The sequence below is a fragment of the Heterocephalus glaber genome, unplaced genomic scaffold, assembly GCF_053883595.1.
Source record: "Heterocephalus glaber isolate CG9 unplaced genomic scaffold, H.glaber_assembly_v1.0 deba00001097, whole genome shotgun sequence".
In the NCBI taxonomy this organism is placed as follows: domain Eukaryota; kingdom Metazoa; phylum Chordata; class Mammalia; order Rodentia; family Bathyergidae; genus Heterocephalus; species Heterocephalus glaber.
In genome coordinates, this window is record NW_028258191.1 from 4,704,747 (window position 1) to 4,722,388 (window position 17,642).

At 34.2% G+C, this 17,642-nt stretch overlaps 1 protein-coding gene across 32 annotated transcripts in view; it reads right to left on the minus strand.

The window, feature by feature from the left end:
* Mbd5 (methyl-CpG binding domain protein 5) overlaps positions 1-17,642 on the minus strand; it is a 437,449-nt gene that overhangs the window by 252,585 nt on the left and 167,222 nt on the right. For 19 of the 32 annotated variants that reach the window (XR_015450821.1, XR_015450822.1, XM_087210018.1 and 16 more), the window contains one exon: positions 8,506-8,581. The exons of 8 other annotated variants lie outside the window; for them this stretch is intronic. The gene's annotated coding sequence lies outside the window, so the exon portion shown is untranslated. Of the gene's footprint in view, positions 1-1,382; positions 1,519-8,491; positions 8,582-17,642 lie in introns of all 32 variants that reach the window. 5 more of the 32 variants (XM_087210005.1, XM_087210008.1, XM_087210031.1 and 2 more) reach the window with 3 other exon arrangements.

A 17,642-nucleotide genomic window follows, 5' to 3' on the forward strand; every position in this document is an offset into this window, starting at 1 on the left:
AGTGATGCTCTATACAAGGAAACTGGGCTTAAAATCCTTCAAACATTTATGACACAATCAAAAGATTTATCTTTGCTTGAACTGTCTGAGATCCCAATTCCTTGCTGGCAGCCTATCCGAGCACTCCTCCTTTTGCTTGGGATTTCACAGCCTTAACAGCCATTATGTTCTTCCTCAAACATGGTAAACATCCTCTTGGTTTAGATGTTTGAGCTTAGTCTTCCCTCAGACAGGAACACGTCCCCAGTTAGCCACATCTGTTCCCAGTCACTAACACTCCTTTTCCTTGAGTGGCTAAAAGCTCCCGGAGACTTCTCTCACCATTCTTCCTAAATAACTTCCTCCTCCAACATTTATTCTCCTCCCCACTGGCCCTCATCTCTATATTAATAGGTGCTTCATTACCATTCATAGTATTTGTAATTCCTACAGATTATGTAGTTCCACAGTCTCTTTCAGGGCCAGAATGTTTTAGGATTTTTTGTTTTTCTTTTGAAGGTTATACAGTTCACATACTGTAATTATTTAACATCTTCCCCATCCCTATCCAAGAAGCCTGGGATGATATATATATATATATATATATATATTTCTTTTTTTTTTTTTTTTTGTACCAGAGATTGAACTTGGGTCCTTGCACTTGCAAGGTAGGCAGTGGAACCACTGAGCTAAATCCCTGGCCCAGGGACGCTATATTAAAACCAAATATATTACTATCCCTGTAGCTAACATATATTTTCATTCTAAGTAGGATTTTAAAAATGATTGTAAGCAGCCTTATGGACTGTAAGTAACCCAAAGATTAGGTCTAGGTTTTACCACGATATAAGCAGCAAAATTTCGGTTTTCAGAGTTTTTTATTTTGGAAATGTAAATAAGGGATTATGGAACACAATATATAATAATTTGATGATTGCCTATCTACTCCATAGAATGTATACTTAAAAGAACAGAAATCTTTCTTTTGTTCTCTAGGCCAATCTTAACAATAATATTAGTTTAAATGGATGAATGAAGACTTTTGTAGGGATCAGTTTTTACATTTTTAACAAATCCTATTATATAGATATCTTTTTGTTCTTAAATAATTGGAGAAAAACTGTTGAAAAACGTCTTAAAAGCTTCTTACAATTCTTTTTTATAGTTCACTGGAAGGCAGAAGGACAGGAAAAAATGATAAAGAGTATTTAAATAAAACTATAGAAAACAATACTGGGGCTGTGTGATAGAGTGGGAAGAGTTCTTAAGTATAATTCTAGAGAACTAGGTTTGTGTCTTTGCATTGCCTCTATTCCATTACTTCTCTATCATGCATCTATCCATCCTCCATTCAAATTCTCTTTTTAACTTAGACATCTCACCATTTTGGCTTAATTCATTACCTATAAAATGAGAGAGTAGAATTCTTTGATGATCTGTAGCAGTTCTAACAGTTAGATGACTGTGGGCAATGACCAATCTGCCTACTCAGAGGTTGGCTAATCAGTCTGAAAGGTGATATAATCTTGTTCATTGCATCTATAATTAAAACAATAGAGACTTTTTAATAAAACCTATGCATGTTTGATTCCAATGGAATGACATATTTGCTAAATGTTTATGTTACAGCTAAACAATACTGAATTTTTGTGGGTTTTACATAAAAGTATGCCTAAAATAACATTTATTGAGCATTTGCAGTGTGCCAGAAACTATTTAGGCATTTACATATATTAATGGCACTTCTATTTGGTACTAGTATTACCTGCTGTGTCTGTGGTAGGTTTGGTTACTCTTCTTTTCCCCAATGCCTCATTAGAAAGTGTACCCCTCTCCAGGCTTTAACTTTGTGTTGGCCATCTGACTTCCTTTGGCCAACAGAATAATAGCAGATAGCATGGGGGAAAAAACCCTGAGATATAGTTGTATAGTTGAGCTTGTTCCCTGGCAATTTTGCTTTTTTGTTCCGAGAAAAAAATGTCTCAGGTATTTTTTGGTCCAAGGAAGATGATAGGTATTAGTATAAACCTAGACCTATCATCCTGAAACCAAGTTCAGCTGTATCCACCCCAGATTAGACCTATCCCAGCTTATAGGAAAATACCCGAGCAAGAACAAAGATTTATTGTTGTATGCTAGTGAGATTTTTTAGTTGTTTGTTTTGTAGTAACTCCCTTCATTTTTACAGACAATGGAAATGAATGGCAGAGATTAGGTAGCCAACACAGAACTGCAAATGAAGTCCATGTAAGTCTGGCTTGAAAGCCCATATGTTCAACTCTTCTATTACTGAACACTGACAGTACACTGCACTTGGTATATTATATGATACTAAACAGTTTATTAGTATGCCTTTGGTTGATATTAAATTTTGTAAGTAAAGCTCATGTAGTTTTCAATGGACAAAGTTGCCTTGCAGTTTGGAATAAAATTTTTATCTTGAGAAATTAATAAGTATTAAAAAAGCACAGTGTTTTCTGGAGTTAGATTTATAGGTCTACATAATAAAATATATCTTGGGGATGCTGCCCAGCTCAACTGAGTAACAGTGGCCTTCAATACTGACTGCTCTGTTATGGTTCCACTCCTAGCCCGAGTTTATCAATTCAGGCATGAATATATGATCCAAGATGTCAGGTTTCTCTTCTAGTGTTTTCAAATTTAGACCCAATATCTGGGAGCCTCCATCAATGGGTCCATTCTGGAGAAGGTCGATTCTTCCCCACTTGTCATGTATCCATAAGATACTCCAGTAGTTTCCCAGAAAGTGCTCTTTTTGTATAAGCTTATAAAAACTCATTCTTCTTGGTGCAACCAAAGAAAGTTTATCAAAATAGGCTTATAAACCTGGTATTTCTGTTATAATTTAAAAGTGCAGAGAAAAGATTTCATAGAGATCAAATAAGGGTTGCGTTTATTTTATTTTATATACTACAAAAGTAATTTTTGCACCTTAGAGTTATTTATGATACATTCTCTTGATACTAGTTAATTTTTTTTCTATTTTTTAAAAAATACAGTCCATAGACTTTCAAGGTTCTGAGAAGAGAACTACTATTTTAGTAAAATTAAATAAAGTAGATTTCATTTGAAATCCTGTTTTATTTTATGTATTTAAAACATTTTATTTATAATGGTCTTTCTATATTCCTTTCAATATGCAAGTCAAGTGAATATATGGAATTATTTCTATCATTGATTTGCTCAGAAACTATTTATGAGAGTTAAACAAAATCCAACTGTTTTGGAAGCTAGGATATAGCAAGGACAATAGAGAGAAATGCTGTGCTTCATTGAGTAGTGATAAGAAAGAATATGTATAATATAATAAGACAATTTCAAAGTATTACTCGTAATAAACCAGGTACTTCTATTACAGTGAAACAGTTACATAAAATATGAGAATAATGAAGGCAAAATGCTTGGGGAAAATTTATGTGCAATCTTAGCCTATATGTAGACTTCAAAGGTGATATGTCAACAAATGCATGGCCTTAACCTGTGTGTAGACTTCAAAAACAATATATGAATGTATATATGGAGCCTGGTCAGACACAAAATGTGAAAGCAATGATAAAGTGCAACCAACTAGCAAAATTAAACCCATCTGTAAGAATCATAGAAACTTATGTACACAACAAACACTAAAAGTGTTAAAGAAGATATTGTTAAATAGAAGATACAATTTTGTGGGTGATCACAATAAACTACATATTTTCAATTAAAAAATAAAGTGCCACCACCACCACAATGACAGTAAAGGTAAAAGTCAATTGTAATCTTACCAATAATTTTACATCCTCACAATGCCAATAAAGGTAAAGGTCAATTGTAACCTTACCAATAATTTTACATCTACTATTATAATCATATAACCTCTTAATATTCCTTCACAGTGAGCAGGTGAGGAAATGGGAGCATCAGAGGTTTGAGAAAGGACAATTTTGACTAGTGGCAGAACCAGGCTACACCGGGTGTTCTTTATCTCCTAATTTTACTCCTATTATATTACATTATATCATCAAAACAATGACAAGTAGTTTCAACAACAGGCCGTGTTGAAATATCTTTTTTTTTTGAAATGTCTTTTTTATTTACTTCTGTGAACTATTTGTGAAGTAGGAGAGGAGGTACATTCCTGGGTCACAGAAGGTATTTGTAACAAATTAAACATGTTATTAGTTATAAGCTGAGATCACGAAAAAACCTTGGGATGGTGTGACAGACATGGTTCAGGAGGAATTCAAGAATACACTGCTAAAGCATATTTTTCTCAACCAGTAGATTTAACCACCTAGAACAGGAGTTGGCAAACTTCAGCCCACAGAAACAAATTCAGTCTGCCACCTGTTTTTTGCATAATATGTGAGCCAAGGATGATTTTCACAACATTAAATGGCTCAAAAAATACCAAGGAAGAAAAATATTTTGTGACACTTAAAAATTATATACAATGCAAATTTCAGTATCTATAAATAAAGTTGGAACACAGCCACAATTATGTGCTTATGTATTGCCTATGACTCTCTGATAGATGTAAAATAAGTTGCTGACAGGCATAAATAAGCTTCTGTATTATAATCTAGAACACTATTTCTCAGTTTCTCCTAGCTAGAACAGAAAGGAGAGACGAACAAGAGGAATTTACAAAGTAGAATCTTGTGGGTATTGTGATCAATCAGATGAAGGAATTGAGAATTAAAATCACTGTCAGTGAAGATGGCTTTTATTTAGAGATATATAGAGAAAAAAGGGACTAGTGAATGTTTATTGAGAAAAAAATAATGAACTGAAAAATTTCCACTACAGAAGCTCATAGATTAAGGGTGAAAGGATAAAAATAGAAGACCCCATGCAGTTGGAGCCTGAAATCAAGCAAGAATGACTATCTTCTGACTTCAAGCCAAAACTGGTCTGAAGAGACAAAGATGGCCACTGGTAAAGTAATAATTCAACAGGAAGAAATAACATTATAAATACCTATGCATTGAATGGTGTTACAGCCACCTTCATATAAAAACTACTAGACAGAAAACGACAGACATCAATACAATCACAGCAGGGACATTAACACTCAACTCTCAGACAGGTCAACCAGTCAAAAAATTAACAAACAAATATCACAGGTGAACAAATGAACTTAACCTATCTACAAAGATTTCATCCAACAACAACAGAACACACATTTTTTTCAACAGCATACTAATTTTTCCAAAATATGCCATATCTGAGATAAGGTATGCATCAAGACATAGAAAAGAATTGAAATAATCCCCTGCACACTATGAGATCATAGTGTAATGATGTTAGAAATCAACAGCAAAGAAATCAAAGAAATTACACAAACACACTGAGCTTAAACATTACTGAATAATCGATGGATCACAGAAGAAATCAAGGAGTAAATAAAGTTCCTAGAATCAAATGACCATGGAAGAAAAACATTTCAAAAAATTTGGACACAATGAAAGCACTTTTAAGAGGGAAGTTTATGGCTGTGAATACATACATTAAAAGACTGGAGCAATTCTAAATAAATAACCTAATGATACATCTCAAGTTCCTAGAAAAACAAACAATCCAAATCTGAAATTAATAGAAAGAAAGAAAGTATAAAGATCAGAGCAGAAAAAAATGAAAACTAAAAAACAGTATAAAAAATATAAAGTAGATGGTGGGAGTGTAGACTAGTCCAACTACTGGGGAAATCAGTATGGTGATTCCTCAGAAAACTAGGATTAGAGGTCCCATTTGGCCCAGCATATTTTCCCCTTCTGCATATTTTCCCCCCAAAATTAAAAGCATCATATCACAGTGATACATGCACATCTATGTGTATAATGGCACAGTTTGTAATAGCTAAATCTTAAAAACAGCCTAAATGCCTATCGACTGATGAGTGCATAAAAAAGATGTGGGTTTTTTTTTATACAATGGAGTACTACTCAGACATAAAGAGGGATAAACTTGAGACATTTATAGCTAAATGGATATTCCTTGAGAGTATACTCTTAAGTGAAATTAATCGGACACACATGTAAATATCCCATTGTCTCTCTGGTGTGAGAAAATGAAAGTGTAAATAAGGCCCAAAATGTATAATAGATATTGTGAAATAGGAAGACACTGTTCGAAAGAAAAGGGTACTAGGGCTGGGAGATGGGGAAAGGCAGGAAGGGAAAAGAAAAAAAAATGAGAAAAGAAGGGAAAAAAAATGGAAACAAAAGCTTTTGTAAATAAGGAGGGGAAGAAGGGGTTGAAGGGAGGGAGAGGAATGAGGAAAAAGAGGAATCAAGACAGACCATGTACAGGTATAAGTTCCCTATGATGAATGTGATCATTATGTATATCTAAATGGCACCAATAAAATTATTATTTTTTAAAGTAGGAAGAATATTCAGAGAAAGACAGTTTCTAAGAAGGACAAAAGGAGGTCCTGAAAATAGGTTGCCCACTCACCCCACTTCCCAAAGGTGTTTTATGGGGCAAAGCCATGAGGTGAGCTCAATAAAATTAATTTTAAAAATATAAAGTATCAGTGAATCAAAGAGTTGGGTCTGAAAGGATATGCAATTAGAAATGAAAAAGTCAAAGTCACAATTGACATCACTGAAATACAAATTATAAAAAACTACTTTGAAAACTTATAGTCCAATAAATTGGAGAATGTAAACAAAATGGAAAACTTCCTAGACATATATGAATTACCAAAATTGAACAAAGAAGATAAAAAAATTTGAAAAGACTATTAGCTGGTAACAAAATAGAGGCAGGACCCGATATATTCACTGAGAACTCAAGCAAAACTTCAAGGAAGATCTTACACCAATACTCTTCAATAAAACTGAAAGGGAAACAGTACTGGCCGAAAGGGAATTTCTAGGCAGACAGATGTATTTCTAATAAAAAATAACTAAATTGGACAACTGTGAGTTAACTGTGTCATTAAGCAACTACAGGTTAACTAGGTAACTATGCTCTTTGTAAAACGTACCTGAGTAGCCATGACAACTTCTGTAATTTGTCACCAAAGGAGCATAAGGAACTCAGAAAGTCCTGCTAGAACTCTTTGCTCTGGCCCCCTTCCACTGCTCTGCTTTGTACAAACTCTGCTTGCTATACTCCCAGGGAAACGCCAATAAAATTAAGTCTTATAGATGTAAAAAATGTCAAATTAACTAACCAACCAAAGACTGGCAAATACTCTGCTTCTGCTTCTGTACTTCATGCTTGCAACCCTATAAAACTGCCAGCCTGCTGATATTGTGGGCCTGATCTCTTTGGTGAAAGATCCCACTCAGGTCAGGCAGTGTAAATAAAGCTGTTTACTGCCTCCAAACCTCTGGGTGCTGTCTGTTTCCTGGTTCTGGTATTCCGCAACATTGCCAAACTCATTTCTGGAAACTACGATTACCCTGGTAGCAAACCCAGACATGGACTTAAAAAAAAAAAAAAAATACCAGTTTAGGCCAATCTCGTTGAAGAACACAGATGCAAAAGTTCTTAAAAAAAATATTGTCAAATAGAATGCAACAAATAATTAAAAGATCATACATCATGACCAAGTTGACTTCATCCCAGGGATGCAAGCGTGCTTTAACATTTGTGAAGTGATAGATGTAATGTATCACATAAACATAAGCAAGGAAAAAAATCACACGATCACCTCAATAGATACAAAAAAGTCTGTGACAAAGTCTAACATCCATTCATGATAAAAACTCCAAGGAAATAGGTATAGAATGGCCTTACCTCAAAGTGATAAAAGCAATTTATGACAATCCCACTGTCAACATCACATTAAAGGTGGAAAAACTGAAACTGAACCTTTTCCTCTAAAATTAGGAACAAGATATGAGTGTTCACTGTCACCTCTCTGTTCAATATTGTACTTGAAATTTCAACCACAGCAATCAGTTGAGAGAAAGAAATGAAAGGAATACATAGAGGAAAGGAAGTCAAACTATCCATATACCCTGACAACATAATCATCCATATAGAAGGCCCAAAAATCTCCATCAAAACACTTCTAGAACTAATAAATTCACCAAAGTAGCAGAATACAAAATAAACAAACAAATTGTGTTACTGTACACCAACAAGGAACCCACTGAGAACAAAATTAGAAAAACAATATCCTGCACAATAGCTTGGAAAAAAATTAAACACTTAAGAATAAATCTGGCCAAATGGAAGACCTTTATAATGAACACTACAGTACTGTGAAAAAATGATATTGGAGAGAACACCAGAAAACAGACTCCCTATTCCTGCACAGCCAAAACCGATGTTGTCAAAATGGCCATTCTTTCAAAACTTGATATATAGACAGTGTAATTCCAATGAAAATACCAACAGCATTCTTCACAGAGCTAGAAGAAATAATCCTCAAATTCACATGGAACCAAAGAAACCCAGAATGGTAAAACCAATCCTGGGCAACAGGAGCAACACAGCAACCATTATAGTGCAAACATGTACCAATATAAAATAAAAATAATGTATTACATACTTTGCTCTCCCTACCTTTGAACATATTTATCTCATTATTCTTGTCACTTTTGGAAGCAGTTGGAGAAGTCCTCTTTGGTGAGTGTTTTCACTGGGTGTGATAAAAAGAAAAACCCACCGTGAGTGCTGCTGCTGTGTCATCAAATGGAAAGGCAGGCTGGTAAAAATATTACAGTGTCTTCATCTTATTCAACAAATATGGCACTGTATGACTTCTGAGTTTTCCCCAAAGTCAAAAATGACTATGAAAGATAAATATCATAAGTAGACTGAACATTGAGGTAGCTAGGGCAGCACAGCTAAATATATTCAAGAAAGAGGACTTCAGCATTGTTTCAGGAAATGGTAAGGATGATAGTATTAGTGTGCTCAAAGAGTAGGATTAATGGTAATGTGTTTTTTAGTGTAACACATTCTAAAAATCTGAACAGTGTGTTTTTTGATCACACTTTATATATGAAATCCATGGTGTTAAAACGTAGACTAAATGTTGCTAAGGGTGAGAGTAGAGGGGAAAGGAGTAGGGAAGGGTATAGGTTTCTTCTTGGGATAACATGTATTATAGAATTGGATAGTGTTGAACAATAAACATCACTGTGATACTAAACTGTACTGATCATATAAGTTAAAGTTGTAAATTTCCTGTCATATGGATTATATCTTGAAGTTGTCACTGAATTCCTCTTTAAATATAAATTCACAGGATTGCTTTTGCTCCTCTGAGTCTCTTCTTATTCATGTGAACTTTAGGATTTTTCTCTTGTTCTGTGAGGAATGTTATTGGCATTTTGACTGAAATTGCATTACATTTGTATATCACTTTTGGACATTTTGACAATATTGGTTCTTGGCATCCAGGAACAGGGTTTACCTTTTGCAGAGTTCTATAGTTGCAGAGTCTTTCACTTCCTTATTTAGACTGATTCCTAAGTACTTAATTTTTGTTGATGCTACCAAGAATGGTATTGTTTTCCTAATTCCTTTCTCCATGAGTTAATTATTGGGGTATAGGAACACTACTGTTTTTTTGCGTGTTGATTTTGTATCCTGCCACATTGTTGAATTTAGTTATTGATTTTATCATTCTTTTGGTGAAAATTTTAGGGTGTTTTATGTAAAGGATCATGTCATCTGCAAATAATGATAATTTGATTTCTTCCTGTAATTATCCATTTTATCTCTTTCACCTGCCTAATTGCTCTGGCTGATGTTTCAAGTACTTTATTGAACAAGAGTGGTGATAGTGGACATCCTTGTCTTATTTCTTCGATTTTTGGCTTCTTCCCATTAAAAATAATGTTGATCATTGGTTTATTATAAATGGCTTTTATCAGATTGAGATATGGTCATTTTCATCAGGATTTTTACCATGAATGGGTGCTGGAGTTTTTGAAAAGCTTCGTCTGTATCTATTAATATGATCTTGTAAGTTTTGTCCTTGCTTCTGTTTATTTGGTACATTACATTTATTGATCTGTAAAACCTACTTGATCATGATATATGATCCTGTTGATGATTTGTTGCACTCTATTTGTTAATGTCTTATTGAGGATTTCTGCATTTATGTTCATTAAAGAGACTGACCTGTAGTTTTCTTTTTAAGTTGGGTCGTTGTCTGCTTTGGTGATGCTGGCTTCTCCTAGTAGTGATCCTGAGTTTTTCCTATTGGGTACAATTTTTTATTACTGCCTCAATTCCGCTACTTCTTATTGGCTTGTTCAGAATTTTTATGTCTTCTGGACTCAATTTTCGAAATTTGTATGTGTCTAGGAATTTTTCCACTTCTTCAAGATTTTCCAATTTTTTGGAGCACAAATTTTCATAGTAGTTACAAAAATCTTCTGGATTTTGGCATTTTCTGTTGTGATTTTGTCTTTTTCATTTCTAACTGCATTAATGAGGATCTTTTCTCTCCTTCTTTTGGTAAATTTTGCTGAGAATTTACATATTTTGTTTATTCTTTCAAAGAACTACCTGTTCGATTCTTTTCATTTTTTTTAGTCTCAACTTTGTTAATTTCTACAGATTTGAGGGCTTTTTTCTAGGCTCTCTATTGTTTTACTGGTCTATGCTTCTGTTTAATCACCTGCACCGAGATATCCTGCTGTTTTGATTACAATAGCTTTGTTTGTGTGTGTGTGTGTGTGTGTGTGTGCGTGTGTCCTGAGGACTAAAACCAGAGCCTTCATACTAAGCTACATCTACAGAACTTTTTTAATGTTTTTATTTTAAGACAGGGTCTTGCTAAATTGTGAAGTTGTTCAGGCTGGGCTCAAAATTTCAATTCTCTTGCCTTGGCCTCCCAGAGTGCTGAGATTACAGTAATGTGCCACCACACCCAGCTTTATTTTGATCAGGTAGCCTGAAATCTCCTGTTTTATTGTTTCTATCTCAGAGTCTATGTAAAATAATTCAATAGGTCTGAGTTTTAGAAATTAAGATCTATTACACAATATACTGTGAACAAATAGTGTTTGTTAGGGTCCTGAAAGTCCACATCAAAATTTCAGTTGAAAGTGGAAAGCCATGAAAAACTAATGCCCTCCTTCAATAGGCAATAGTTTTAATTTTATGTTTGTGTTACAGAGTCTTAGTTTGTTCAGGCTGCTATAATAAAACACTTCAAACTACGTAATTTTTATGCAGTAGAAATTCGTTGCTGACAGTATGGAGTGTCCAGAATCAAGGCACCAGTAGATTCAATGCTCGATGAGAATCTGCTCCTCAGAAATGATGTTTCCTACTTGTGCTGCCTGAGAAAGGGCCAAGTACCCTTGGGCTCTATATGAGGGTATTTAGGCCATCATAAAGGTCTCTGCCCTCATCATTTAATTACTTTATAAAAGTCAATTTCTCAATACTATTGTATTTGGGATTAGATTTCAACATAAGAATTTTTGGGGGAAACGAACATTTAGACCATAGCATTAATATGTGAAACAAACAAAAAATCCCAAACAGAAACCTGTGTTTGTGTGTACATTTGTATAACAATGGCTATATGTATCAAATTCAACGAGACGGACATTTTTGAGTTGATATAATGATCTGGAATATGTAATTTAAAAACTCCATATACTTAGTAGAATCAAATGAAAAAGTTACAATATATTATGCAATGTTACTGAAAAGTAACAGCAAAGGGTAAACACACTTTGGAATTTGAAAAAATTCTGTATAAAATATAAAGATGACTAATAAATCCCATTCAGAACTGGAGACCCTTGATTAAAATTTAATTTGCTTCAAATAAATGTCCTTTAGTATAATTTATAAAACACAAGTACTTGTTACAATATTAATTTTTGTTTGTTTGTTTTTTGGCACTGGGAATCAAACTCATGACCTTGCACTTGGGAGGCTGGTGCAGTGTCACTGAGCTAAATCTCCGGCCCCGACAATATTAAGTTTTAATTCGTGGAAATATTTTCTTTGTCATTAAAAGTTTAGTTTTAAATTTTCTAAGCAAAATAAGTAATGAAAAGAGAAAAGTTAAGGAATACATCATCCATATAAGTAAACAGTCAAGGAATTGGTTTTTGATTTTTTTGGTACCGGGGATCGAACTCGGGTCCTTGTGCTTAAAGGCAAGCAGTGGAACCACTGAGCTAAATCCCTGGCCCAACAGTCAAGGAATTTGAAAGCAATTGACATAGTCAAATAATGTTTATATGTAATTTTGGAATAAAGAAAAAAGAATAGCAGATAGCTAAATATGTCAAACAGAATTATGTAGCAAGATAATAGAATTGTTTCCAGTCACATATTTTACTTAAAACAAATGAGGTATCTTATCATTTGCCTGTAATCCCAGCACTTTGGGAGGCTAAGGCAGGAAGATAAATTCAAATACAGTCAGGGCAGGTTAGTGAGATCCTGTCTCAAAATTAAAAAAAAAAAAAGGCTGAGGATGTGAGTCAGTGCAAAGGCCCTGGGCTCAATCCTCATTACTGGGGGGGGGGGGCTTTTCATGTAACTGTAAGCCCATTAAAGTAAGTATATAGGTGCACAAAAACAAAGTACACGGTCTCTTCTATATTGCATGTACACAAACTACATAAAATCAATGTGGTATAGAGTAAGAAAGCTCTTTTAAAAATAATTCTCAATTGTAGAATATTTTCAAATTACTATATGCAGGAACTAAAATATATTTGGCTACTATAACGTGAAAATAAGCAGATTTGAACAATCAGCGAGAACAACTGAAGTATACCTCACACACAGTCTCACCGAATCATCCTTCCATTTTGCACAGGCTTCCCTTGCTTTTTCCACTTTCTCAATGCTCTTCATAGTTTAAGACTTGGAGTAAGCCCCCACATTTTCATAAAATGCCATCCTATGCATTTTGGTTCACAGTAATCTGAACCTTCTTGGGACTGTGGTTAAGCACACTACTTTACAACACTTAAGAGAGCAAAAAGCAAACTAGTTTTCCTCTATCACAGAAATGAATGGTTTCTTATTTATTTTTAAACTCTTATTATTTGATTAAAGTACTTTGTGTTAGTAGTAAAATTCAAAAAGCACATAAGGATATAAAGCAAAAACAAAAGTGCCATCTTTTCTCTCCACAGATAAACGTCATCAACAATTTCTTGTCTCTTTCTACAAATGTTACACACCTGTCTTAGAAACGCCAGTGACCAAACCTAGTAATTTGGAGTTTTTCAGATTTTAGAAAGATAGTCCACTGAATTTACTATATACTAACACCAGCCAATGGTATATAGGCAGCAACTTATAATTAATACTTATGTAGTGAATATTTAGCTGATAGATTGCTTTAAATTCATTTTTTATTTGATGAAAAAATGAAACATTTTCATAACCAAATAATAAGAGTAACAATAGTTATTACACTGTAAATCATTATGCTCAAAGTAGTTACTAAGAGCTGCATGTGATGGTGTACACCTATAATCTCTGGACTCCAGAGGATGAGGCAGGAGAACATCTTTAAATTGGAGGCCAGCCTAGGCTACATAGTAAGTTCAAAGCCAGCTTGAACTACATAGTAAGATCCTGTCTCAACCCGCGGCCCCCCCCCAAAAAACCCTCAAAAAGTAGTACTCAGTGCAAGACATAAACCAAAAAGATTCTTACAAAAAAGAAACATAGATAATAACCCAAACTTTCTTTTCAAGAAGCTAAGATAAATTTTAGTATAAATAAAACAAATTAGCAAATATATATACATATTTGTTTGTTTACTTTTTTTTGAGACAGAGTCTAGCTGTGTAGTTCCGGCTGGCCTTGAACTCATGGAGATCCTCAGGATCTCAAGTGCTAGGATTAAGGTGTGTGTCACCACACCCAGCTGTTTTTAAAACAATGGAATATGTAATTTGGGGAAGTATCTAAACCTCTCCCTAATTCCTACTTATCTCTCTTCTATTTTGACTTTTATTTGTATATACAGTGTTTCTCCTATAAGAGTAAGCATATGATATGAGTTTGTTAATCTGACATATTTCTATTAACATTATGTTCTCTAGTTGCATCCATTTACCTACAAATGCCTTAAGTTTATCTTTATAGCAGTGTAGTAATCTACTGTGTATAAATAGCATGTTTTCCTTATCCATTCATCTGTTGATGGGCATATATGCTATTTCCAAGATTTAGCTATTATAAATTGGGTATGCATGTATCCCTGTAATGTGATGACTTTAACTCTCTTGGAAAAATACCTAGAAGAAGGATAGCTGGGTCAAATACTTTTAGTTTTGTGAGGAATTGCCTCACTAATTTCCATAGTGGTTGTATTTGTTTACATACCACCAACAAAGTAGTGGAGTTGCTTTTTCCCCATGTCCCCATCAGCATGTTATTATTAGACTTTTTGGTGAGAGAGCCATTCCTTCTGGAGTAGGATGGTATCTTAAATGTAGTTTTTTTCCCTCATTAAATTTATTGGTACATTTTAGGTATACAGTACAGTTACATTCATCATTGGGATCTTGTACCTTTACATAATCTCTCTTGGTTCTTATTTTTTCTCCATTCCCTTGCCCTCCCTTCAACCCCTCCACACCTCTGGATTTACAAAAACTTTGTTTCCATTCTTTCCTCTTTTCATACTTTTTCCTTTCCCCTACCCCTCCCACTTTCCCAACCCTTTTAGACCTTTTCTTCCTTTTTCACATTATCAATTATTCATTTTGATCCTTATTTACACTTTAAATTTCTCACACCAGAGAAACTACTTAGTATTTACACATGTGTGTCCTATTTATTTCACTTCTTAAGTGTAGTTTTAGTTTGCATTCCTGGGATGGCCAGTGATGATGAGCATTTATTTATTTTTTATTTTTTTTGGTACCAGGGCTCAAAATCAGGACCTCTGGCTTGCCAGGCAGGCACTATGCCCTAAGCTAAATACCCAGCCCAAGCATTTTTAATGTATTTAGTGGCCATTTGTACTTCATCTGAGAAGTATCTATTCATTTCAGTTGCCCATTTATATATATTGGTTTTTGTTTTATTTGAGACAGTCTTGTTTTGTAATTCAGGGTGGCCTTGAACTTACAGCAATCCTCTTGTCTCAGCCTTCCAAGTGCTGGGATTACAGGTATGTGCCACCATGCCCAGCTATATATATATATTCTTTTTTTTCCCCCAGCTATATATATTGTTGATGTTATTCTTCTGTCCATGGGATAGCTGGGAAAAACATTTCCCATTCTATAGAATCTCTTCATTCTGTTGTTTGTTTCCTTTGCTGTACAGAGCTTTTCAATTTGATAGGATCCCATTTGTTGATTCTTGGTATTATTTCTTGGGCCATTGGGGTTCTGTTCAGAAAGTACTTGCCTATGCCTATGTCTTCTAGAATTGTAGCTATTTTATCTTCCAGTATATTAAGTGTTTCTGTTTTAATAGTTACACCTTTGATCCATTTTGACTTTAGTTTAGTATATGGTGAGATATACAGGTCTAGACTCAATCTTCTGCATATGGATATCCAATTTTCCCAGCATCATTTTTAAAAGAGGCTATCCTACAGTGTGTTTTTGGCTCCTTTGTCAAGGATCAAGTAGCTGTATGTGCCCAAGGTTTCTGGTGGTTTTGTTCACTGATTCACGTGCTTGTTCTTGTGCCAATACCATGTTGTTATAATCATTGCAGCTTTATAGTATAACTTCAATTCTGGGATTGTGATGCCACCTGCTTTGCTTTTATTGCCCAGGATTGCTTTTGCCAGTCTGGTTCTCTTCTGATTCCATAGAAAACTTAGGATTGTTGTCTCTAACTCTGTGAGAAATGAAATTGGCATTTTGATTGGGATTACATTAAATCTGTTTATCAGTTCTAGAAATACAGCTGTTTTGATTATGTTGTTTCTGGCTGTTTTGCAACAGGGTGTATTTTCTTCATTTTCTGATGTTCTCCTTGATTTCCTTTTTCAGTCTGGTGTAATTTTCTTTTCTTTTCTTTTCTTTTGGGGAGGGGGCTGGGAATTGAACCTGGGACCTTGTGCTTGCAAGGCAGGCGGCGGAACCACTGAGCTAAATCCCCAGTCCTGGTGTAATTTTCATTATAGAGATATTTCATTTGCTCAGGTTAATACCTACGCATTTATTTTTCTTTATGGTATTGTGAATGATACTGGTTTCAATTGGTTTTTCAATGGATTCATTATTAGTGTATAGGAAGGCTATTGATTTTTGTGTGTTTATTTTGTATCCTAGAACACTGCTGAATTTGGTTCTCAATTCTAGGAGTCTTTTGGTGGAGATTTTTGGATGCTGTAAGGATCATGTCATCTGCAAATAATATTTTAACTTTTTCCCTTTATATATATATATATATATATCCCTTTTATTTGCTTCTCTTAGCTGATGTCACTGGCTAATGTTTCAAGGACTATGTTGAACAGGAGTGGTGAAAATGGATAGCCTTGTCTTGTTCCTGATTTTAAAGGGAAGCCTTTCAGCTATTCCGCATTTAATATGATGTTGGCAGTAAGTTGGCCGTTGCTGGCTTTTATGATGTTATGATAAAGATCCTTCTATACCTATTTTCTTCAAATTTTTTAAAATCATGAATATATGTTAGATATTGTCAAAGGCTTTTTCTTCATCTATTGAGATAATTATGTGATTTTTGTCCTTGCTTTTGTTAATGTGATGATATACGTTTATTGATTTGCACGTGTTGAATCAATTCTTGCATCCTTGGGATGAAACGGCTTGGTCATGGTATACGATCTTTTTGATGGTTTGTCACATTTGGTTTGCCAGTATCTTCTTAAAGATTTTTGCATCTATGTTCACAGAAAAATTGGCCTATAGTTTTCTTATACTCTTGGACATTTGAGTGGTTTTGGAATCAGGATAATGGTACCTTGTGAGAATGATTTTGGAAGTACAGTAAACCTTAGTTTGCAAGAATTATTCATTTCACTGATAATCCAAAGTACTTATATATCAAAGCAGTGAGTGAGAGAATCAATTGTGATTACATGACATTTGGCACGATGTACTTTTTGTGTTGCAAGACATCACTCATTTATCAAGTTAAAACTTGTTAGAAACACTAGTAGACCAGGTTAACTGGCAATCCAAGTTTGACTATACTTTTCTCTCACTGTCATTAAAATGTTTCAGGAGTACCGAAGTTCTTGTAGAATTTGGCTGTGAATCCATCAGGTTCTGTGTTTCACTTAGCTGATAGTTTTTTAAATTACTGCTTCAATTTCATTGCCTGTTATTGAATTATTCAAGATTTTTACGTTTTCTTTGTTTGGTTTTGGCATATGTATCAAAGAATCTCCCCATTCTAAGTTCTCCAATTGTGTGCCATATTTGTTTGTGAAGTTGTTGCTAGTAATTTTTCTGGATTTTGCCAGTGCCTGTTGTTATTTCACTTTTTAAATTTCTAATTGTTTTAATTTATATCTTTTCTTTCCTTTTTTTGGTAAGATTTGGGTAAGGGTTTCTGTATTTATTCTTTCAAAGAACCAGCTCTTCAATTTATGGATTCCTTATATTTTCTTTTCTTGCTTTTTTAGTCTCTATTGCATTCAGATGCATCTCATTCAGATGTATACTTTAGTATTGATTATGGCTCATTCAATGTTTACATCTTTTATATATGTTTGATTGGTCCTTTGACATTTTTAAATTTTAATTTCCAACATTTTT